Source organism: Lissotriton vulgaris, chromosome 5 (genome assembly GCF_964263255.1).
Source record: "Lissotriton vulgaris chromosome 5, aLisVul1.2, whole genome shotgun sequence".
NCBI lineage: Eukaryota > Metazoa > Chordata > Amphibia > Caudata > Salamandridae > Lissotriton > Lissotriton vulgaris.
Genome location: NC_141693.1, coordinates 1,768,115,534 through 1,768,140,019, shown reverse-complemented (window position 1 = coordinate 1,768,140,019; position 24,486 = coordinate 1,768,115,534).

Below are 24,486 nucleotides of genomic sequence, written 5' to 3'. Positions count from 1 at the left end.
GGTTCCTCTATTTTGTAATAGTGAAACTCTTGTGTTATAGCGTTTACCGCTGGAAAGTTTATCCATGAATAGAATACCTCTGTCTGCCGATACTCGTGAGCCTCTATCACGAAAATTACTGTACCACCTTGAGGTGTCATCCGTGTTCTATAAGTTTTAAAGTTATAGATCTTCTTAACTGGACCGGGATGATAATAGCATTCGGGTCTGTGTATTCGGGACCTTGCTGAGTCGCATCTGCTGCGGCCCCAGTGGTGCCGTTGTTCTCTGGCATTGTAAAAATGCAAGGTTTGCAGAGTAGGTCTCCAAGGAGACAAAGATTAGGTGCACAATATTTTGGAACACTGTATCCTTCAACGTTGAATAAACCAGAGCTTTACATAGGAATCTCTTCCTACTAAGGTCGGGCGGATTTTAACCTTTCACCCACTCCAGACGTCTATTGGAGTATTTACGGGAGAAAGGGGTGTGAAATATGCACGACTGAGTTACTCTACAAGTCTTGCGTTAGTTTATCGCCTTACCAAACGTTAGGCGCCATGTAGTGTAGTTCCTAGTTTCCCACTAGGCCCTGCGCATTGGAATAACATAAACAGTAGTATCGACGTGGAACTGCTTATATTCCAGGCCTCCACTGACTATGCTAAACTTAATTAGGTTGTGTTACCAACTAGCTCAGAGGTCACTGGAAACTTTCTTCTCTGCATAGGAAGTGATCAGCTTCCCTGGCACAGACAAGAAGGGATTCAGTTTTCCAACAACCGTGCAACATGACAACTTTGCTCCTCAGATCAAGAGTCAATCTCTAGGGTCGTGTGAAACAATAGACCTAGATTTCACTCAGTCAGTCTAGTGCAGTTTACTTTCACAGTATGTAGAGAATAGAGAGACGGGCGTTTATCAATAAAGGTTAACATTTATTGAACAGTCTTTCTTCTCGTACAAGAGAAATGTATTGCCACAATTGCAATAACTGTTATTATAAAAAGTACGTACAGTAAGATAAGAATAGCGAAATAGAACTGTAAAAGCATTGATATGGTTTCTTAGCCATACAATGGTTTAAAAGTAATAAAACATATATACAGTCATATATACATTAGGCTAACATACTCAACTGGTGCTTCTAACTAAGCCTACCCCAGTGTGCCTGACCTAAGCCTAACACGTGAGAAGGGGAGTAAGTAAGTAGCTTAAGTTAAGTTGGTTTTGCCAAGGTTTGTTTCAAGAATTCTCGTCTAAGGGTTTAGTCAACACCATACCTCTGAATAGAATGATGGAGGATTGGTATCTCCTTCAGGGGTCTCTCTCGATATCCCAGTCACCTGCGAGGGTAAACCGGAAGCGCCGGGGCTGGATTTCTCTGCACGAGAAAGGCAGCGGCTTCTCTCAGCGCGTCGAGGAAGGAGGGGTGACAGCGTCCGCGGGCAGCTGGAATCGGCTGGATGTCTTCGCAGAGGACGGCTGCACGGCTCCTCAAGCGTACTGCACCATAGGTCGCGCTGTAGCGGCGATAATGGTAATCAGTAGCTTCACCACCACAGGATAGCAGGCTGCAGCGACAGAGTGCTAGTTTTTACCAACACGGGGTCATGCAGGCAGCTGGCATCAGCAACAGTAGCTCTCGCTCATTGCTTACAGCTCACATTGCTTAAGGCAACGTTGGTAATATTTATACCTGACAGGTGCCGGGTTTGACGCAAGTTTGCTGGACATAAGATGTCAATTAAAGATGTCACTAGGAAGTGATAGTTATCAGTTGCTCATTAGAGTTCCATTACTAATCAAAACATAGCAAGCGGGGATTTCCAGGTTTGCTAAGTTTTTATCTTGTTGAAGAACTCGGAGTGTTATCTAGGAATATCAGATAGTGACTGCTGCTCTGTCATTGCACTAATTGGTCGCAAAGGAAGTAGCAGAGAGTCATGCTGGAATGTGGCTCTGTTTGTGTGAGGCCAGAGATGACTTTACAGAAAATCGCACTTGAACGGTTATGCCAATATAGGGAATAAAGGGCTTTATAGCCGAATAGGGGCATAAGGTCACAGTATCGATCAGGAACCTAGATAAGCACGCAACAGGCTGAGCAGTGACCATCCTGTTCCTGGTGGGGTTTTCCTCCTGTACATCTTACTTGAAATAAAGAGCTTCAAGAATCTACCTGACTATCCATCATTTCATTCACTACAGGGAATTGGTGGGACGTAATTAAAACGATTGGCAGGGTGGGATGCAATTTGCTCATGTCCACCTACAGGCAGGGTCAGTATCCCTATCAATCCCCAGATCAAAAATGGATCAGGTGGGGAGGGGGATCACGTTATCTTGCACAAAGTTCTGAGGAGCTTTTGCTGTCCGGTGGGCAACTTGGAGGTCTACATGGCCTGCAGGCCACAGGGCTCAGGGGGGCCATTTTTAATCCACCAGGATGGGACTCCCCACACAAGGTTTCAGTTTGGGAGGATCTTGACATTGGCACTGGGGGAGGCAAGCCTGGATTCATCCAAATTTGGTACCCATTCTTTCAGGATTGGGCCAGCTACTGAAGCCACGGCTCGGGAGGTGAAGGGACAGGATGTTCAAAGAATAGAGTGTAGGTCTTCCGACTGCTACAAGTGATATGTACGGCTGCATTTACTCTAAGTATCATCATTGCTAATGTTTGGTCTTGTTTCACTTCTTTGCAGTTTCCACGTCCTGTCCCGCAGGAGGGGAGCTAGCCGTGGTCTGCCGGTCAATTGAGCCCCGCCCACGCCTTGGGGGCAAGGCCACAGAGAAGTCTGGATCATAGGCCATTCATGTGTAAGCAGGTTAAAACTGTATTTTTTCGCAGGAAATTTCACGGACAGGCGGGATTTAAGGTGTCATTACACAGTCAAGGGAAATTGCGATTGTGTCAGTTCCATAATGTGATGGATGCTTTGCTCCTTAGGTCCCCAGCGACTCCCGCTGCGGTAATAATACACCTGAGAGGTAATGACCTGGTACACATGGGTAAGAAAGGAGTGGTGGAGGTGATGGAGCTAGGATTCGCACGTAAAGCGCCTTGCTCACATTCAAGAACCTCGCCTAAGGTATAATCATATTAATCCAGCTTGTTCGTCATTTATTAAGCGTCTTCTCAAACACGCGGGTGTCCCTAGGATGCTTGCTTATATGTCTTTCACATACTAACGAAGCTTGCACTAAAGAAACGGCTGCTTCGCTGAAATTCAGTCTGCGCATGCGTCGGTCATACCCATGTGATGTGACGCACTCGCATTCTGGAGGGAATCTATTGCACATGCGCACTGTTGCAAACATGGCCGCTTGTCTTTTACCACGCTCCGTGCTTGCTACAGCTGCTTCAGCCTATCTGTCTTTTCGCACTAAACTGTAATGCTATAGTAATTATAAAGTAAGGGATGTTTAGAATTTTATCATGGTATACAGTGTGATCATTTTATATGTGATTTTAATTTGTTCTCGCTTACTTTTCATGTACCGCGTCTCTGGGGCTGGGAAATTCGGGAGCGGAGCCATACTTGAGGCTCTGCTGGGCTCCGACATGTGACCAGGGAGAAACTCTACTGCGCAGAAGCTGAAACAAGCCAGCTGGCTCCTGAAGCACAATGCGCCTGAGAAACTCTCTGGGAAGACCAAATCTCACCTTGGAAGAAGCAATTCTGTTGCTACCTATTATGAACTCTACTGTACTGCTGTATTCTTATGCATGGGAACGTGAACCCAAGGGGCGGGTAGGAACATTTTAATATTTAGGATGGGAAAGTTGAATTCTAGGAGGTGGTAATGACCGCACCACCTCTCTTGACCAATCATAATGTGGGAAACTGTCACTTGCAACAATAGTGGGTGGTCTGAGGGACCCCAAAACAGTATAACTGACCCGGTTTTCCATGGAAAAATTGTCCGACTTGTCCGAGTAGCAGACCTGTCACTGACCCTACGAACTCTATAGGTGCTCAATCTGAGAGTGCTGCGGAGCACTCTGTCCATACTTTCCACAAACTCCTAAGGGGTGGAAATAATCCTAAGTGCTGGCGAAGCACTTTGCTGGGGAAATTCGAAAACCCAATCGGGGTTGCTGGCGGATTACTTGCAGGAGAGGGGTAACGCAGGCGTTGCTGTCCGAAGCTGTAGGTGTTGGTCGTACCCTGGGAGGGCCAGTCTTGACCCAGAACCTGAGGGGTATCCTGTCCTGAACTGTCCTTGAGCTGTACCTGCTCGCATTCTGGTATTCCAAATCCTTGAGGGTCCTTGTCCCCGTCTTTCCAAACTGACCCGTGGCCAGGGTTAGTCCTCACTCCTATCTAGGTAAATATAAGCTGTGGGTTTGCGTTTTCCCCATAGTTCTCTCTCTTCTCTCTCAGTCTCATTCCTTTACTCTCCTTTCTTAAATAAAGCAGTCTTGCCTGTGATATTGTTTCATGAAATGCCAATCATATCTGCAATTGCTTATTAGACTTGTTCCACATCTCTCCCTTCCTTTAGAACATTGTTGAACTATCGAATTTATTAGTATGTTCCAATTTTTCCCTTTCCTTTAGTACGATTGCGGTGAACTTAGCAAGAATAGTCTAAAGAACTTAGGTTAAGTACATGTTTTAGGTCCCATTCATATCCTATGTCCTAGTATAAAGTTGCAGTGACTAGTTCTGGTCTAAATTCCTACCTTTAGTCTTCCCATATACTCAAATGGTCCTAGCTTTAATTCCTAGTTACCTAGTGGTTTTGATCTTAATGATTGACGTGTTACTCTGCATATCGCTTATTGCCTTGGCATATTTTCTTTGAACTTCTATATAAAACCTTTAACATCATCAGGTGTCTGTGGTCATTTTACAGAAATTGTGGATAAGTATGTTCTGATTTATAAAGAGTATTTTTCCTAGGTCCCCTGTCTACTATTCCCTGATAGCTCCAGATCTGTCATAAGTAATGTGCCTGTGGTAAGTCGGGTACATGGTAAGCAGAGGTGTGAAGCCAAACCTTAATTGCTCATAGAAGCGTGCAGGAGGAGAAAAGGAAATCACACCCGGTTCACCCAAAAATGTCATTGTTGTATTATATGCACGCCAGGGCCCAGTGCGTGTAAGAGATTGGTAACCTCGGTGACCCGGGTGAACTGCGCGCTCTATCAGTAATTTTCTGGTAGCAGAGGATGGTTTGGACTAGTTAGATTAGGTAGACAGGATAGCTGATAAATAAACCGTGAAAATAAAATGTGCTGCTGAAATTTCTATGCTGCTGAATTTTTTTATTATTGACTTAAAGATTTTGAAATGTTTTAAGGATATATATGTCTATGTATATGAATGTTGCATTGCTGCTATTAGTGTGTATGCTATATTAACAAAAGAATTGTTTGTAAGTGTTCAGTGTAGTCCGAATCCCCGGGGAAGTATTTAGCTAACGGTGAGCAGAATCCGGTTAGCTGTTGAAGTCACTGGTTTGAGACATTAGTGCAGGGTTAGGAATAACTGGAAGCACTAATTAGGACCTTTGTTTGCATCTGAGTAAATGATAGCTACGAGTCCTTTATAAAACTTTCATTGCGATATCACCTAGTAAGGGTCGCATACGGAAGGAGTAGTAGGGTCTCCGAGGCTTGAATGGTAAGTAAATTAGTCCGCTGGTGAAAGCCTGACTTAGTATATATCCCAGGAAGAAGTGGATAAGTCAGGGGAATAACAGGTTCTATTTTACGTATGTGAAAGGTTAGGCAAAGAAGTCTACCTCGAGTGAATGAAAAGTAGATAGAAGTGGTTTACTAGCAGCGAAAGAAAATTCTTTTATCTCTTTAGAACACTCAGACATAGTGGCAAACGTTGCGTGTTGTTGACTAAGATTTGCATTCGCACTTTAGGGAAAGTAAAAAGTTTCCGTTACCTTGTGAAGGAGGGAGTCGGTCGGAAGACTGCCCTGACGTCACTCCGTGCCGCGCTGGTATTGGTCAAGACAGCGGGTGTGTAGTGAAGCTGAATTTGTGAAGGAGGGGTGAGTGCCGAAGCGTGAGACTCTGTCTTGCGAAAAGGCCGCGCACCCATTGGTTAAGGATTTTTTGTATTCTCTGAGTTGATTGGGTACTACGAAATAAAAGTCGCGCTAGCATTGGAAGCACAAAGGTAAACAAAATTAATCAGGCCGAGTTAGAAGCGAGTCTGGAAAGTTGTATGTGGTATCCAGATTTTATACCGAATCCAAAGTATCTAGGATTTCATAAGGAGCAGATTGTAGACCGCACATGATGTATGGAATAAAAAGGAAAAAATAAAGAATTTTTTCAAAACTGACAAGCCCATTAGAACGAGGGAAGGCGTGCTCATTCCCCCGCCAAATACTCCTGCCTCTTTCATGATGTTTGATAAAGGGTACTATACCTGTGTATGGTTAGAAAACTGGGCAAAGTATACTGCAGATGACGGAGTCCTAGCATTCCCTGTTGAAGGTACATTTAATGGTCGGATTCTGTTTAACTTGAGGACCCGCATGAATGAATTACACCCTAGACCTAGGTTGACCCAGTACGAAGCCCTGGAAGAATGGGAGATTGAGGCTCTAGAAAGAGATAGACCCCGGATGGACAAGGGAATAAGTAAATGGTACCCGAGGGTTCAAGCGCAAACCAAAGAGCAGAAAATGAAACAGTGGAGGCAAAACATGATGACAGAAGGATTGTTTCCAATGATGGGGGTGGTAGAAGAGGGGAAAGGAAAAAGTAAAGAAAAGACCCATCATTTAATGCCCGTGGGGGACTCTGAGGATGAGCACCTAGAAGATTTGTTAATGAAAAATCCACCTCCCTATGTTGCAGAATCAGAGCCTGTGCATTCTCCAAACCCATTTTCGAAATATCCCAGATGTCGGAGGGATAGTGATACAGATGGAACGGGTACAGACAGTAAAACCAGTAATGGGGATGGGTTTTGCAGACCAAAATCTACGGTCCCAAATTATCAGCCGTTCGGAGAAGGTCCACCTCGGTTGGTCACTCCGACTGCTCCAAGTATTTATCCTCCCTTGGTACCTCAGGTATTGCATGACAATTCCGCAGAAAAGGCTTTACGAGAAAAGGAGAAAGAAGCCCTGGCTAGACACCGAGATGATTTAGTTCGAACCATAGCCCAGATACATCCCCATCCTGATTCCCTGACTATTCCAGTAACTATTGGTCCTGCTATTCCACTGTATAGGGATGACCTGGCTAGTCCTCGTCCTCCTGTTATCACCCCAATTATGCCAACTCCTAGCATTCCACTCCCGAGAAAAGAAATGCTCATAGATGATGATCAAGAAAGTGAATGTGAATCAGTGGTTCTGATGGATATGCCCATCAGGGAAAACAGAACTAGCATGTCAGGATCCAGAAGTCAGAATAAGGCAAAAGAGGTTCTGATTGGGAGTACGTCGGGGGTTAGGAGTGCCACAGTAGTATCCCCAGAAGAATTAGACAGATGGACCAAAGAGCTGGAGAAAGAGACCACTCCCCAACCCAAAGCATTAGAAATATATAAATTGAGAATAGAAATAGAAGAAATGATGGCTGGAAATGTGGGAGTAGAACGCCTGAACTCTTTCAGTGAAGAAGAGTTACTGTTCATCAGTAAAAACCTTACCCGAAACGCTAGGTTGCTCCATGAAAGGTTATTGGACACTGCCACAGAAATGGGGATAGATATCAGTCGCTCCAAAATTCTTCAGAAACCCTATAGAGTAGATTTTTCTGACAAAGACTTGGAAAGCTTAAATGTAATGGGAAAACAGATCCAAATAAAAGAATTACTGAAACTCTTACAGAAATGGGGGGATGTAGGAAAGTGGAGAACCCGGTGGGCAAAGAAAAAGGAAGACAGTAGGGCGAAATCACAAGTTTCAGAATATGTACTGAAAGAAGTAACTCCCGCAGAAAAATTGTGTCCCATGAGGGAGGTCCCGGGGGGAAGATATGTCCATGTCCCTTGGTCCCGACAGGATATTGTGTCATTTACTAATGACTTCCCGAAATTACGGGAGAAACCAGTCGACTGGTACAGACAGGTCGAGCGATTCGTAAAGGTTCAGAAATGTCTTTTGAAAGACCTGGATGGGTTTTTCGACATTGTGGTTCCAGTAGATTTGTGGACCGATTGCAAAATTGAAATTGATTGGCCCAGTGAGGAATATGCAAGAGACGAGAAAACAGGAGCTCCCTCGCCTGAAGTAATGAGGAAGTATGAACAAGTCATACTCTACCTCAAGAAAAAGGTGCCCGCAAAGGAAACAGATTGGACCAAAATAGATAGAACCACCCAAGAACGCGATGAAACTGTCCATTCCTTTTATGAAAGGTTACTGCAAGTATTCAAAACTTACAGTGGTATCAATAATGTAGACATGAAAGACATGACCCATTTCAGTTACAGATTTGTGCTAGGATTAAGACCTGAAATGTCACAATGGATTCGAGATAATAAAATTAGTTGGCAGGGAAAACCTATAGATGATGTCTTGAAATACGCAAAATATTGCGAAGATGAAATTGAAAATAAAAAGAAGGCTCTCAAGGAAAAGGTAATGTGGGCACAGGTGAAATTGGCTGAACAGCAGGAAAAACAGTTAAGTAAATTAAATTCCAATAATAATGCTCAGACTGCCACTGCTGGGGGAGGAGGGAAGCCCCGAGCTAAAATGAGTCGGGAAGAGGCTATGAAGAAGTTTCCTTGCCATGGGTGCGGCCAGATAGGGCATTGGAGAGACGAGTGTCCACACCTGCAGGCCGGTAATGCCCCTGTAAATGGTTTAAATCCACAGGTGCAGAAAGAGGGGACAAGAAAGAACCAGCAACAGGTAAAATTACCTCCAGTACCTCGCGCTCCTAGACAAAACTTTAAGAATCAGGGTCAGCAGAATGAGAGGGCGGAAGTATGGGAAGTCGAGAATGAAAGAGATGCAGTCATTCCACAGTATTTGTTAAATGATACCTTCCTCTGTGAAGATCAATATTGACGGGGCCTGAGAGGGGAGGACGAGGAGTGAGTGCTTGGCGCCTCCTTACCGGTAGACCAGACTGGACCATACATTGAAGGAAAGGTTGAAGGAAAAGACGTCACCTTTCTGTTGGACACTGGTGCTACCAGATCCACCGTAAGAACAGTGGATGTTCCTAACCTACCCCTCTCGGGAGAAGCGATCCAAGTAGTGGGTGTCTCCAATCAAATAATAAGTACTCCAGTAACTGAACCAATGGAAGTTTCTATAGGAAATTTCAAAGAGATGCACAGATTTGTGGTCTGTGATTCCAGTCCTGTGAACCTGTTAGGACGTGATTTGTTGTGTAAGATGAACTGCACCATTTATTGCACACCAAAAGGCGTCGAAAGTCAGACCCCCGATGAAGATGGTCTGTACAAACTGATGTTGGTCAGACAAGATTCTGATATTAAACCTTTAACAGTTGAGGATTTACCTGAAGAGCTCCAGTTAAGAGTAGTACCAGAAGTGTGGGATTTCACAGGAAAGGATGTAGGCTTAATGGCAAATGTGGACCCAGTTAAAATAACAATAAAAACGAATGCTGTATACCCCAAAACGAGACAGTACAAAATGAGTGCAGAAGTGAAAGCAGGAGTAGCAACTGAGATTACCAGGCTGCTCGAAGCAGAAATAATAGAGGAAGTGATGAGCAGTCCCTGTAATTCACCTATCATTGGGATCAAAAAGCCTAGTGGAAAATACCGGGTGGTGCAAGATTTGCGCAAGGTAAACCAAATTGTTGTGCCTTGCTGTCCTGTTGTGCCCAACCCTGCAGTGATACTATATCAGATTCCCTGGAATGCAGAATGGTTCACTGTCATTGACCTGTGCCATGCATTCTTTTCCATCCCATTGCATCCAGAAAGCAAATTCCTTTTTAGTTTTGAATTTGACAGTCATATCTATGTCTGGAATCGTGTCCCCCAGGGGTACACCGAAAGTCCATCGATTTTCAACCAGATACTAAAGAAGTGCCTTGAAACCCTAGTGCTGCCGAGAGAGTCTGTTTTGGTGCAGTACATAGATGACCTATTGGTGGCATCTAAAACCCAGACGCACTGTGTCACCGACACAATTGCCTTGCTGAATCACCTAGGAAAAGGAGGACATAAAGTGTCGCCTGACAAGTTACAATTTTGTAAGAACTCAGTGAAGTATCTGGGGCACCAGATAGAAAAAGGAATCAGGAAAGTTACTACGGAAAGAATCAAAATAATTAAAGCAATGGAACTGCCCAGAACTCAGAAAGAGGTGAGAATGTTCCTAGGAGTTGTGGGTTACTGCAGACAATGGATTGTAGGATTTGCAGCTCTAGCAAAACCCCTGATAAAAATGACCAAGAAAGGAGTAGAAGACCCCGTCAGTTGGGACAGTGAAAGCATGAACGCTTGGGTAACTTTGAGAAACTGTCTATGTACCGCTCCTGCATTGGGTATGCCTGATTACACTAAGTCCTTTGAGCTATTCTGTGACACAAGAAAGAATTGTGCTCTTTCAGTCCTGACCCAGGAGCACGGATTAGTTAGACGACCGGTGGCCTATTTTTCGGCCACCCTAGATCCGGTGGCTGCTGGATTACCTGGTTGCCTGAAAGCAGTGGCTGCTACCTGCGTCAGTCTGGAACAGAGTGAGAACATTGTCATGGGACATCACGTCACTGTATATGTTCCTCATTCTGTTGTAATCCTACTGACTAGAACTAAGACCCAGTACCTCACACCTAGTCGGCTGACTAAGTATGAGAGAATTTTGATTGGTGCTGAAAATGTAACCATTTCCCGGTGCAATGTCCTAAACCCTGCGACCCTGTTACCTGTTCCTCTGGATGTAGAAATTGAAGAGGGAGGGGAACATAATTGCATCGATTTAACTGAGTTCAGTACTAAGCCCCGTCCTGACATCCGTGAGATAGCATTACTTGATGGAGATCTTACCGTCTTTGTAGATGGCTCGTGTTTAAGACATGAAAGTGGAAGACTGTGTGCTGCATATGCTGTGGTCACATTGACGGAGACCATAGAAGCATCTTACCTATGCGAAGTGAAATCTGCACAAGTGGCAGAGCTCATTGCGCTAACAAGAGCATGTAAGAGGGGTAAGAACAAAAGAATAACTGTTTACACCGACAGCCAGTACTGTTACGGGGTTGTTCATGACTTCGGCCAATTGTGGTTGCAAAGAGAATTCATGACTTCCTCAGGCACCCCTATCCGAAATGGAAAAGTGGTGCATAACTTACTGGAAGCTATCCAATTGCCCAAAGAATTGGCTGTGGTCAAGTGCGCGGCTCACAAATCTGGAAATGATGATGTGACCGCCGGTAATAGGTACGCTGACCAAATTGCCCAATTTTGCGCCCGATACCAAATGTCCCTCCAAATTGCGTTGTGGGGTGGAACCAGCTGCCAACTTATGTTGTTTGAGAATGTGTCAACGTGGGAAGAATTAAAGGATTTGCAACAGGCAACAGACAGGCAAGAAAAAGGCAGGTGGGCAGCAGATGGATGCAAATTAAGAGATGATGGTGTGGTGGTAAACTCGACTGGGGTGCCTGTACTGCCTGATAGCTTGATAGACCCCATGATCAGAATGATACATGAACCAACACATATGGGAAGGGACGCAATGTGTCGGGTGTTTGACAAGGTGTTCTGTAATTCAAAATTCAGGAACCAGGCGGAAAGGCTTTGCCAGAGGTGCCTAGTGTGTCAGCAATTCAATGCAGGAAAAAGGACTGTAGTAGAACAGAGTACTATTGGAAAGGCAGTAGGTCCCTTTGTCAGAATACAGGCAGACTTTATAACAATGCCTAGGTGTCAAGGGTATAGATACATCTTAGTCATAGTTTGCCTATTCTCCCGGTGGGTGGAGGCCTATCCCGCAAAGAAAAATGATGCCCTAACTACAGCCAAATTATTGCTCAGGGAGTTGATACCTAGGGACGGAATTCCTGAGACAATCGAAACCGACCAAGGTGGGCATTTTGCCAACGATGTCCTAGAGGAACTCTGTAAAGCATTCAAAATGAAGCAAAGACTGCATTGTGACTACCGTCCAGAGGCTTCTGGGGTAGTGGAGCAAATAAATGGCACCCTGAAATCCAGATTGGCCAAAATGTGTGATTCCATAAAGATGAACTGGATAGAGGCTTTACCCCTTGTGCTGATGAGTTTGAGAAGTATCCCGAACCGAAAAACTGGCCTGAGCCCCCATGAAGTGTTAATGGGAAGAGTGATGCGGCAGGCATGGGTACCCGGACACAAACTGCTAAGCATTTCTGATGATATGGTATTAGAATACTGCAAGCAGCTGGGTAACCAAGTGCGTTCTCTCTCTCAGCAGATTGGAGAGACAGCTGACGAATGGCCAAAGACTCCAGCACATAAACTGCAACCAGGAGATTGGGTGGCGTTAAAGAAACACACCCGGAGCAGTTGCCTGAAACCGAGGTGGGGAAAGCCAAGACAAGTGATCCTCGTCACTACAACTGCTGTAAAGTGTGCTGGTGTACCGAAGTGGATCCACGCCAGTCACACGAAGCGGGTAACTGGAGAAAACGCGACTGGAGCTGAAGGCAGCACAGCTGAAGAGGCTTCCGAGGAGGAGAGTCCGGAGCTAGCTGACATCGAACTGCCCAGCACAAGTCGAGACGTTGAGTGGTTCCCCGCCGACGACCAGGTTCATGATCCAATACGAACCAGAAAATATTCCTACTTAGACAGTGAGTGGGATAGTCCAGGTGAGCTAGAAATAGAAGAAGAAGGTCAGGTCAACGAGAATCACATCACACCTGATCAGGAAATAGGCCAAGTAGGGTCAGATCAAAACATCGAGACTCCTCCTGAAACTCCGGAGTCTGGAGAGGGACAGATAATAATTAGAGCTGACGTTCATGCAGAAGAAAATGAAGAAATCGAAGAGCATGAACAGGAACAGATAGAAATAGACCAACGTGTTCAGGCAACCGAAATAAAATCAACCGGAAATAAAAAGCAAGTACGATTTGAACCTGAACAGGATCAGATCAGGGACCAGGCTGAAGAAATAGATGAAAGACCTGGAACTAGTCAGACAGGTAGGGAAACAGAAGTGCCACAACAAAAAGTAAACAGAGTGCATGAGGAAGGCCAAGTTTCCTCAACTACTGGGAGGCACGGAGGCAGAAGTGCACCCCGATACGTCAAAAGACTGAGGCTCAGACTAAAGACAGTCGAAGAAAAACTGAAAGACCGAAAAAGGGCTGAAAGTGAAAGAAAGGCAGCCCGAGGCAAGTCGCTAAGAAAGAGCGACAGAGTAAAGAAGCAGAATCGACTGTATCGGAGCCCTGAATGGACTTACTTTGTGTTGGAGGAAATTGATGAGCCCCACCACAGTGGCAAAAGTGACGAAGAGTCCATCACTGATCGGAGTTCTGACGAAGACCCTCCTTGAGAGAGCCTCGAAGTGAGCCTCTGGTACAAAGAAACGAAGAGGGGTAGCAAAAGCCACCTGTAAGCTAAAATGTCTGATTCAAATGTCTCTGGAAGGTCCAGATTTGGGTGTTGCAAAACCTGTTGTAAAATATGCTTATGTAGTATAGCTATGCTGATAGTGATGTGGATAGGACTAACAATTTTCTTACCTTTTATGATAAGTAAAAATCCTAACTTGTCCCCTACTGAACCAGAAGCAGTAGACGTAGGGGCTGTACAGACTGTAGAAACACCACGAAGCTTAGAAAGACGTGACAAACAAGTGAGTCTGACACACACACGACCTAATTTAGAAGCATCAGATGAGGATGGACTACACTTTCACAAAATGAGAAACAGGACGCATTTAAATGTTTTTGCTAACTTGTTAGTGCATTACGTAGAAGCTATGGAAATAGAGGACTGTTATGTCTGCATGAAGCTACCAACCTCAGTGGCTGAAGGCGTGACATATCACCATCTACCCTTAACCTATGGAATTTCCTGTAGTATATTAGCTAGCTTGTTTTATAGGAGCACTTTGCAGTACTATTATTCAAATGCTGACGTAGTATTTTCTGAACTTCCCATTAGAGGACACCTGAACCTTGTGCATGTTAGGAGTGAGGTGACCCGTTATATGGGAGAATATTTTCTGACTATAGGCAACATAGATTTAGACGAAGCAAGACAAGCTAATCTGACCTGTTCTCTGCAAGAGCAGGAAAAGATGTTCATAAAGATGGCAGACAGAAGGAGAGAAAAGTTTCAGAAGAAGGCAAATGACGAAAAGGATAGAGTCCCTAGGTGGGCTGAGCACATGGATAACACCTCGCAAGGCGAAGCTAATCCTGCCTTGTTGTTGGATTTTGAACGAAAAGGGAAACTTTGTATCCATAGGGAAAAGACAGAGTACTATAACAATGTATTCATTGGTTCCAGCGAGTGTGAACATAATTATAAGGTAATTGGAGGTTGGGGTTTCAAAAATGGGTCAGAACCTGTGTTTCCCGGAATATATTATATATGTGGGAACAAGGCTTATTTCAAATTACCGGACCACTGGTATGGAAGCTGCTACTTTGGCATTGTTTTCCCGAAAATATACCATGTGAATAATGCAGCTGGAAGCGATGAAGAGACTAATGGCTTAGTGCGTAGTAAACGTGAGAGTGTAGGTGAAATTATAGGTGAAATTTTTAGTGCACTGATACCTGGAATGGGGGTAGTTCTGAACACTCGTAGAATCTGCAAATTGTCTACAGTAGTGGACCGGTTATCAACGGACACTGCTGCTGGATTCCTGCTGGTCAATACTGAGATGGTTGCGATCAGATCAATGGTTTTGCAAAACCGCCTTGCTCTTGACACCCTATTAGCAAAAGAGGGCGGAGTCTGTAGAATGCTGAAAGCGCAACATTGTTGCACTTACATTCCTGATAAAAGTATCGAATTAAAGCAATATGTGAAGAACATAACTAATTTGGAAAAAGAACTCAAACCATTGGAGGTTGACAGTGCCTGGACGAGACTGACTGGAGGTCTCTCCTCTATAGGTAGTTGGTTTTCTAACCTAGGTAGAAATATTTTGTGGAAAATACTGATGCCAATAGTTGTAATAGGCGTGGTTGTATTGATCATCTTCATCTGCTGCAAATGCCAGAAATGCAAAAAGAAGTATCAAGTGAATAAGAGGGGGGTGAAGAGAAATATTGATGAACTAGAATTAGAAGAATTGAAGAATGAGATCTACAAAAAGGTGAAAAATCACCACTCTCATAGAGAAGCTGAAAGAAAAATCAACAATAAGTTTGTTGAAATACAAATGAGTGATGTGGATGAATGAAAAAAAAGTTGGCATCTGTTTCCTTTATGTGGTGATGATAGTAAATATCATCAAAGAGGGGATTGATGGAGCTAGGATTCGCACGTAAAGCGCCTTGCTCACACTCAAGAACCTCGCCTAATGTATAATCATATTAATCCAGCTTGTTCGTCATTTATTAAGCGTCTTCCCAAACACGCGGGTGTCCCTAGGATGCTTGCTTATATGTCTTTCACATACTAACAAAGCTTGCACTAAAGAAACGGCTGCTTCGCTGAAATTCAGTCTGCGCATGCGTCGGTCATACCCATGTGATGTGACGCACTCGCATTCTGGAGGGAATCTATTGCACATGCGCACTGTTGCAAACATGGCCGCTTGTCTTTTACCACGCTCCGTGCTTGCTACAGCTGCTTCAGCCTATCTGTCTTTTCGCACTAAACTGTAATGCTATAGTTATTATAAAGTAAGGGATGTTTAGAGTTTTATCATGGTATACAGTGTGATCATTTTATATGTGATTTTAATTTGTTCTCGCTTACTTTTCATGTACCGCGTCTCTGGGGCTGGGAAATTCGGGAGCGGAGCCATACTTGAGGCTCTGCTGGGCTCCGACATGTGACCAGGGAGAAACTCTACTACGCAGAAGCTGAAACAAGCCAGCTGGCTCCTGAAGCACAATGCGCCTGAGAAACTCTCTGGGAAGACCAAATCTCACCTTGGAAGAAGCAATTCTGTTGCTACCTATTATGAACTCTACTGTACTGCTGTATTCTTATGCATGGGAACGTGAACCCAAGGGGCGGGTAGGAAAATTTTAATATTTAGGATGGGAAAGTTGAATTCTAGGAGGTGGTAATGACCGCACCACCTCTCTTGACCAATCATAATGTGGGAAACTGTCACTTGCAACAATAGTGGGTGGTCTGAGGGACCCCAAAACAGTATAACTGACCCGGTTTTCCATGGAAAAATTGTCCGACTTGTCCGAGTAGCAGACCTGTCACTGACCCTACGAACTCTATAGGTGCTCAATCTGAGAGTGCTGCGGAGCACTCTGTCCATACTTTCCACAAACTCCTAAGGGGTGGAAATAATCCTAAGTGCTGGCGAAGAACTTTGCTGGGGAAATTCGAAAACCCAATCGGGGTTGCTGGCGGATTACTTGCAGGAGAGGGGTAACGCAGGCGTTGCTGTCCGAAGCTGTAGGTGTTGGTCGTACCCTGGGAGGCCCAGTCTTGACCCAGAACCTGAGGGGTATCCTGTCCTGAACTGTCCTTGAGCTGTACCTGCTCGCATTCTGGTATTCCAAATCCTTGAGGGTCCTTGTCCCCGTCTTTCCAAACTGACCCGTGGCCAGGGTTAGTCCTCACTCCTATCTAGGTAAATATAAGCTGTGGGTTTGCGTTTTCCCCATAGTTCTCTCTCTTCTCTCTCAGTCTCATTCCTTTACTCTCCTTTCTTAAATAAAGCAGTCTTGCCTGTGATATTGTTTCATGAAATGCCAATCATATCTGCAATTGCTTATTAGACTTGTTCCACATCTCTCCCTTCCTTTAGAACATTGTTGAACTATCGAATTTATTAGTATGTTCCAATTTTTCCCTTTCCTTTAGTACGTTTGCGGTGAACTTAGCAAGAATAGTCTAAAGAACTTAGGTTAAGTACATGTTTTAGGTCCCATTCATATCCTATGTCCTAGTTTAAAGTTGCAGTGACTAGTTCTGGTCTAAATTCCTACCTTTAGTCTTCCCATATACTCAAATGGTCCTAGCTTTAATTCCTAGTTACCTAGTGGTTTTGATCTTAATGATTGACGTGTTACTCTGCATATCGCTTATTGCCTTGGCATATTTTCTTTGAACTTCTATATAAAACCTTTAACATCATCAGGTGTCTGTGGTCATTTTACAGAAATTGTGGATAAGTATGTTCTGATTTATAAAGAGTATTTTTCCTAGGTCCCCTGTCTACTATTCCCTGATAGCTCCAGATCTGTCATAAGTAATGTGCCTGTGGTAAGTCGGGTACATGGTAAGCAGAGGTGTGAAGCCAAACCTTAATTGCTCATAGAAGCGTGCAGGAGGAGAAAAGGAAATCACACCCGGTTCACCCAAAAATGTCATTGTTGTATTATATGCACGCCAGGGCCCAGTGCGTGTAAGAGATTGGTAACCTCGGTGACCCGGGTGAACTGCGCGCTCTATCAGAGGCAATAATCACAGAAGTAGGATGGTTGGCCAAGCAGTGCCCACAGGCAATATTGGTATGGTAACACATGATCCTGAGGTTCCAATGGCGGGGGTGAGTCTGTTTAGGCTTTGAATCACTCCGTGAAGAGGATTAATAACTGGATAGATAAGCTTTTCAGGACTCCTAAATTGCAGACGATTGCACATGGTTCCATCCGGGGGGTGGGGGGGGTTCTTCTGCAGGACGGGGTGCACCAATGATTTTTTCATGGAGAATGTGCTAGCCTAAATATTAGGGGTAGCAAACACGGCATGATTTTTGGGTCAGCAGCGGATGGGGGCAGATAGTCAGTCAACTATACTGACCTGTGGTGGTAAGGTCATGATTGCTAGGTCAAATTTTACATCTCTTAGTAGGCATCCCATTGTTTAAGGGGGACACCTGGGGGGACAGTGGTCCCTCATCACACTCCAGCGGGCGCTTACAGCCGGTAAGCTGAAGGGTGCGGGAGTAGGTAGTTCCGCTTCCGGCAGGCCGCTTGGACCAACCCTTGTGTATGTGCATGGGCGCCAATGTGTAATAACATCAGTCCCTGGAAGGTAGTATGGAAGGGCGTAGGGGTTGACCGCGGAAAGAAATCTGATGGGTAAACGGGCCTCCTGCGCAAGGTAACTCCGCTAAAGGGGAACCTGGCAAGTAGTTGGGAACAGTCATGACCTTGCACTTAGGTTCATCCGGTATACGCAGAAAACAAAGTGTACATATTCCAGTTTTAGGTTAGATATGGCTATGTCTTAGACTCATGTTAAAGTTAGCCATAAAAGATGTGTAAATATGTGTATTTGAAATGTTATTGAATATATTTAAGTTTTCTGCATATATAAAATTGGTTAAGAATTTTTAAATATGATTTATTAATTTTAATAGAATACGGCCGGGGTTATATGACCAGTAATCCAAGTTCTGTGTTGGATGATTTATTACCGGTGCCTCGGGGATGTGGGGGGGGGGGGGAGGTTTGCAAACAACCATCCTGGGATTCCTCTCTGAAGGGGAGTGTTGGGGGGGTCAACAAACCAACCCATGGGTGGGGACTCGGCAATACCAGGCCACATACTAAGGTGCCACCAGAAACTCTCTCACACAGCCAATATGGCGATTGTGCCAGTCCCCGGACTTCTTCAAAGGTGGGGGCGGGGCCAGCGCTTGATGGAGCGTTCCGCACCCGCCTCCCGTTTGCAGCCATTGGCCGAAATGGACATGCACTGGGAGCGGTTAAAGCTCTTCCGGAGGAAAGTAGGCAAAACGGGTCCCGGGTCTTGCCAGGACCTGTTTTATCCAGTTTCAGTGGGGAAAAGCTCTTTAAAAAGAGCTGCAGAGCGACGTCAAAGTCTCTTTCTCGCCGCTCCGCTCCAGAGCCAGCACCTTGCCGCCCCCACATTCCAGAGGACTGCAGGAAGACCAGTTTTTTTTTCCCCACTCACCATGCCCTGAGTCAGCAAGGTGTTAGGAAGTATTTATATACAGGTGTATGTTAACGGTTTGTTTTGCAGGTTGAAGTTTGTAATGTTCTTTCAGTTACTAAATAATGCCATTTCGTTATATTACTTTACACTGTGATGTCAATTTTTGCTTGTCATATTCTATGTTATGTGTGAGTATCCTTGGTCTGCAGTAAGGTCATGATTGCTAGGTCAAATTTTACATCTCTTAGTAGGCATCCCATTGTTTAAGGGGGACGCCTGGGGGGGACAGTGGCCCCTCATCACACTCCAGGGGGTGCTTACGGCCGGTAGGTTGAAGGGTGCAGGGGTAGAAAGTTCGGCAGGCCCCTTGGGCCAACCCCTGCTCAGATGCATGGACACCAATGTCTCATAACATCACACCCTGGGAGGTAGTATGGAAGGGTATAGGGGGTGCCCGGGGAAAGGAATCTGATGGGTAAATAGGCCTCCTGCGCAAGGTCACTCCGTTAATGAATGAATGAATGAAGTGGAATTTATTCATGTGCAACTTAGCCCAATGGGCGTCAAGGTGCCTAACTCAAAAACTAGCTGAAGGCAACAGATAACAGGAGCTTACTGATAGGCCTTAATGAAACACCAGGTTTTAATAGCTTTCCTAAAGAGATCCAATGAGGGCTGTGATTTGATCTCCAGGGGAAGTGTGTTCCATAATTGGGGTGCCAAGATGGAAAAAGCCTTACTCCCCCATCTAACCTTCCTAGAGCGCGGGACTACCAGTTGGTTTAGCTCAAGAGAGCGTAAACATCTACTCGGAACATACCGAGTAAGCAGGGATCCAAGAGCATCGGCAGGGCCAGACTTGAGGGCACTGTAAGTGAGGCAGAGGAGTTTAAAAGATACTCTGGAGGTGATAGGGAGCCAATGAAGACTCTTCCTCGCCATGGTCGCAGAGGACAACCAAGGCAGGGCCAGAACAAATCGCGCCGCCGCATTCTGCACCACCTGTAGGCGCTGCAAAAGGCCCTTGTTGGCCCCAGCATAAAGTGAGTTACAATAATCGAGCCTTGAACCAACAAGGGCAATCACAACCTGCTTACGTGCCTGTGGGGAAAGATAGTGAAGGATTCTTTTAAGAGTCCTGATGACACCCCAACATGTGGCCACAGTCCTGTTAACCTGAAGTTCCATGGAGAGCCGGGTGTCAAAGATGACGCCTAGATTCCTGGCAGATTGTGTGGGAGTGGGGCAGGTACCTAAGGATGGAGGCCACCACTCGCCTGACCACATGCCCTGGTCTTTGCCAAAGACCAGGACCTCTGTTTTGTCACCGTTCAACTTTAGGGAGTTGAGTATCATCCAGTCTGCAACAAGTTGCATGCAGGACCTAAAGTTGAACGCGGTGACACTCACAGAGTGGGTCAGGGACACCATAATCTGCGTGTCGTCGGCGTACGACACTACCTCCATCCCCTGAGATCTTACTAGTCTTGCAAGGGGGGCCACGTAGATATTAAACAGGGTCGGACTCAATGCCGACCCCTGTGGCACCCCACATTGCAAAGACTTAGCAGGGGAGAGGAAATCTCCAAGCATCACACGCTGCTCTCTCTGCTGTAAGAAAGAGTTCAGGAGACTAAGGGCCGGTCCTGTTACCCCTGCCTCCCTTAGCCTAGATGTTAAAGTAAAGGGAGACAGGGTGTCGAAAGCTGCTGTAAGGTCCAGCAGTACTAGCACGGTGGTTTGGCCCAGATCTACATTCCGGCGGATGTTCTCTGCGACCTTATTCAGAGCAGACTCCGTGCTGTGGAGCTTTCTGAAGCCATGTTGGGACCCATCCAAGAACCCCGAGGCATCCAGGAAGTTGGAAAGATGACAGTTCAGGTGGGCTTCCAACATCTTAGCAGGGGCCGGCAGAAGAGATATTGGTCTGAAGTTCTTCAGGAGCCCAGGGTCCAGGTTGGCTTTTTAAGAAGAGGTTTTACAATCGCCTTCTTCCATACCATAGGGAAAGTACCCTGCTCCATAGCTCCATTCATTATTTCCAACATAGGAGGAAGAATGATGTCTCTACAGTCCTTTAGTACTTTCAAAGGAGCAGGGTCCAAAGGAGAGGCTGATTTCGTTCTATCTAAAAGCCGGTTGAGTCCATCCATGGAGAGCGCAGGGAAGTGGTTTAGGACTTGGGGGGAATCAGCATCCCAGGATTCCAAGTGCTTAACTCGAGAGGAGTCCTCTTCACTTTAATGGAAAAAAAACATTTTAGCTGGCACTACAAAAATCCTTGAACCGGAGCGGCCTCCCAAAGAATCGCCAAAAGAATTACAAAAGCCATCAGCTGCCCCTTCTTGGATTACATTTTGAAAAGAACGGTAATGCTGGGTTGGTACCACTCTGCTCATCCTAGTCTTACAACAAAAGACCCAGTCCACAGATGTCAAAGCATATCAGTGACTAAATCAAGGACAGTCAATATGTACTGTTACCTATTCCTGTCCTCTACAATTTATGAGGGGACAATGCACTGTACTCCGCCCAAATTAACAATAAAAAGGCAGCCTATTCTCCTTGACAGAAACACAGAACAACAAGTACTATGACCTATCTAGGTCAATGTCAGAGGTCCACACCACCAGTGTTGGACTGAATTCTGCTTAGAAAAAATGTGTGAGAAACAAATGACACCTCACGGAAACACCACCAACGGGGTAACTGGTATGTAATTTCCAGACAAGCCCCTGTCTCATCATTGGTAGTCACTTGATTCTCAAAGAAAGTAGAAAGAAAGAAAGAAAGTGTCCAAAACAAACAGCCAAAAATGTGTGACAAACAGTGGAAAGCATCTGCTAGTGACAAACATATAACATAAACAAGTGCATAAAACAGAGCATAGAGTTCCCTTGACCAACTTTATTTATAGGAAAGTGATCATATGCTGTAATAATAAAAAGGCTGGTAGCTATTCATGCATACCATTACCTATTGCCAGTGCCGACATGTTCCACTGCCATATCAATTTAAGCAGTTTCATCAGGGCTGCACTTATATGCCGCCACTCCACTTTTGGACACTCGTTCTGTGTAGGCCAGAGTCAGCCTAGTTGCTCATACCAGCCGCCCCGGGGTTGAGAAGGATGCAGGGGTACTCCAAATGTGAGTTCTCGCCTTCACTTAGCATTAAGCTTTCGTGCTACCGCCGTGTAGACGCTTTGTCTCCTCCACTCTGCTCATCACCAGTTCCCTAGTGTTTCCACACCTGTGGGTATCCGATGCAGAATCATCAGGATGAACCTTACCCCGAAACAAATGTCAGCGGATGAAATAAAGTGGGAGGGGTCATGTGGGCAGGTATTTTGGGCACAGATGAAGCCTGGCATCCACCGGACCCTCTCCTGTGGCAGGGGGAAAGGGCTACTGAAGGCTCCGGCCTTTATGTCACCAGCATCCCTGTCCAGGATGCCCTCCCTGGGCCCCCAAATCCACAGACATCCTTCCACTCCCATTTAGCACCTCCTCCGGGAAGAGGAAAAGGGTGGTTTAGCCCGGAATGGGAATCTGCGTGTGTTTTTGGCCCGGCAAAACCAGGTCATGTTATTTCATATTCTGGGATGAAAAGCTAATAGGGGGACGAAGCAGGAATAATTCAAGTTCTGGTAATGTCAGTAACCCGGACCCTAAGTGCAGGCGTAGCATGTGTGGTCAAGTGAGCAATGCATAAATACTAACAATAAAAAAATTAAAACAGAAATCATTGGTGCAGTTGTAGGTAAAGTGTGTGTGTATTCACATGGACCTATGAGCCTAACAATAAAAAAATGTTTAAAAAATATTCCAGGTCAGATTTCCAACAACTTGGAGCAAAGCTTAGGAGAGTCACAACAATGGGAGTGTTCCAAAACATGTAATCCACGCCCCATGCTTCTTTACCTGGTCTTTCCTTGCGCCCCCTTCCTGACGTTCTCATTGTCTCCTAATCAATTACCATTGTGAGGTAAGTATCCCACCCTCTCACCCGCGCCTCTCTACTATTTCAAATTCAGTAAACTTGCGCTTTTTACCCCTCTCTCCCAGCCTCATCATCAATGTACATCTCTATCGAGTGCCAACTCTTGCCCATCACTTAAATCTGGCCCCGTCCATCTCACACTCTGATTAACCTACCTGACAAACAACCAGTCCTTCCCCTCTTCTACACTATTCCTGGCCACTTCCCTCCAGGTCATTATGACATTGTTTTCAGTCCTGCACGTTTGTGTGATAGCCTGGTGCAATCTGGGTGTTGCGGTCTTGTTTTGCTTTTAAGTGAACTGATTAGATTAACTCACCTGAAATAAATGATTTCTAAGTGAAATTTTCAAAACTGGAGAGACTGTTCATAATATCCTGGAGTCAGGTGGTCTCCCTAGGCCTCTCCTCATCCAGATAAATCCCTTCTGCCAATCCTAAACCTTGTTTTCTCTAGACTCTGTTTAGTGTTTAAACAAAATATCATGTTGCCAACATATTGTGTCAAGAATATCGAGGATAAGAATATTGTGAAGGTACGTTTCATTAGGTAAGCAATGTTTTACTACATATAACTCCACATATATGTACCTTGACACTAATATTTATACATATCAGTTATTGCTGTATAAATACAGACATTTAATACATATATTTGTAAATATATTAATGTGGGGCAACAAAGTTTGCAATATCTGGAATTACTGTATAAATACATATGATAACTTAAGGCATTAAAAAAACGACAAGACATATGATTAAAATGTATAAATCCAAATATAAATAATAATATAACCATACATAATATCAATGTTTCCTGTATAAATACAGTGTTAACTACATTACCTCAAGCTATCTACAAACCAAAGATCCAATAACACGTCTTAATTTACCAAGTCTAACAAATTTGTGTATTTGTCATATTAAGTGCAATTTTCAGCTAGACATTGATTTACTGTGCAAAGAACTGTGCAAAATATCTGTGAACAATAATTATTATAAAGTGCAAACCGTCTGATAAATAACATCTATTGATCATATATTCAACAACAATGAATCCTAATATCCAGGATAAAACATTGCTAAAAATATAAATAGTGTTTTAAAACGTTATAATTTACGGTAAAATTGATACAAAGAGGAGATTAAATATGTAGTAAAAAAAAGGTTCTAATTTGATTATTTACATAATTTATATTTTTACAACTATATAGAAAGAAATTTGTCAAAACAAAATTCATTAATGTATATTCTCCATATCATTATTAATCATTTATCATGGAATTAGGGAACCTATGTTGAGAATCACACTCAATCCATCACTACCAGCAATTCAGTGAACAGCATTACTTATATCAATCAAAAAACAGTTATTGTTAGAACATCTCAAACTGACTAAGAATCTGTGAGCTAACACAATGAAATAAAATTACAGAAAATTGTGCAATTCTTCTGTATTGTTTAACCTGTTTGGCCACTTGCTATCAAACTCTAATATCATTTTAGTCTCAAGTTGATGCAATTGTCGCTCATAGGGT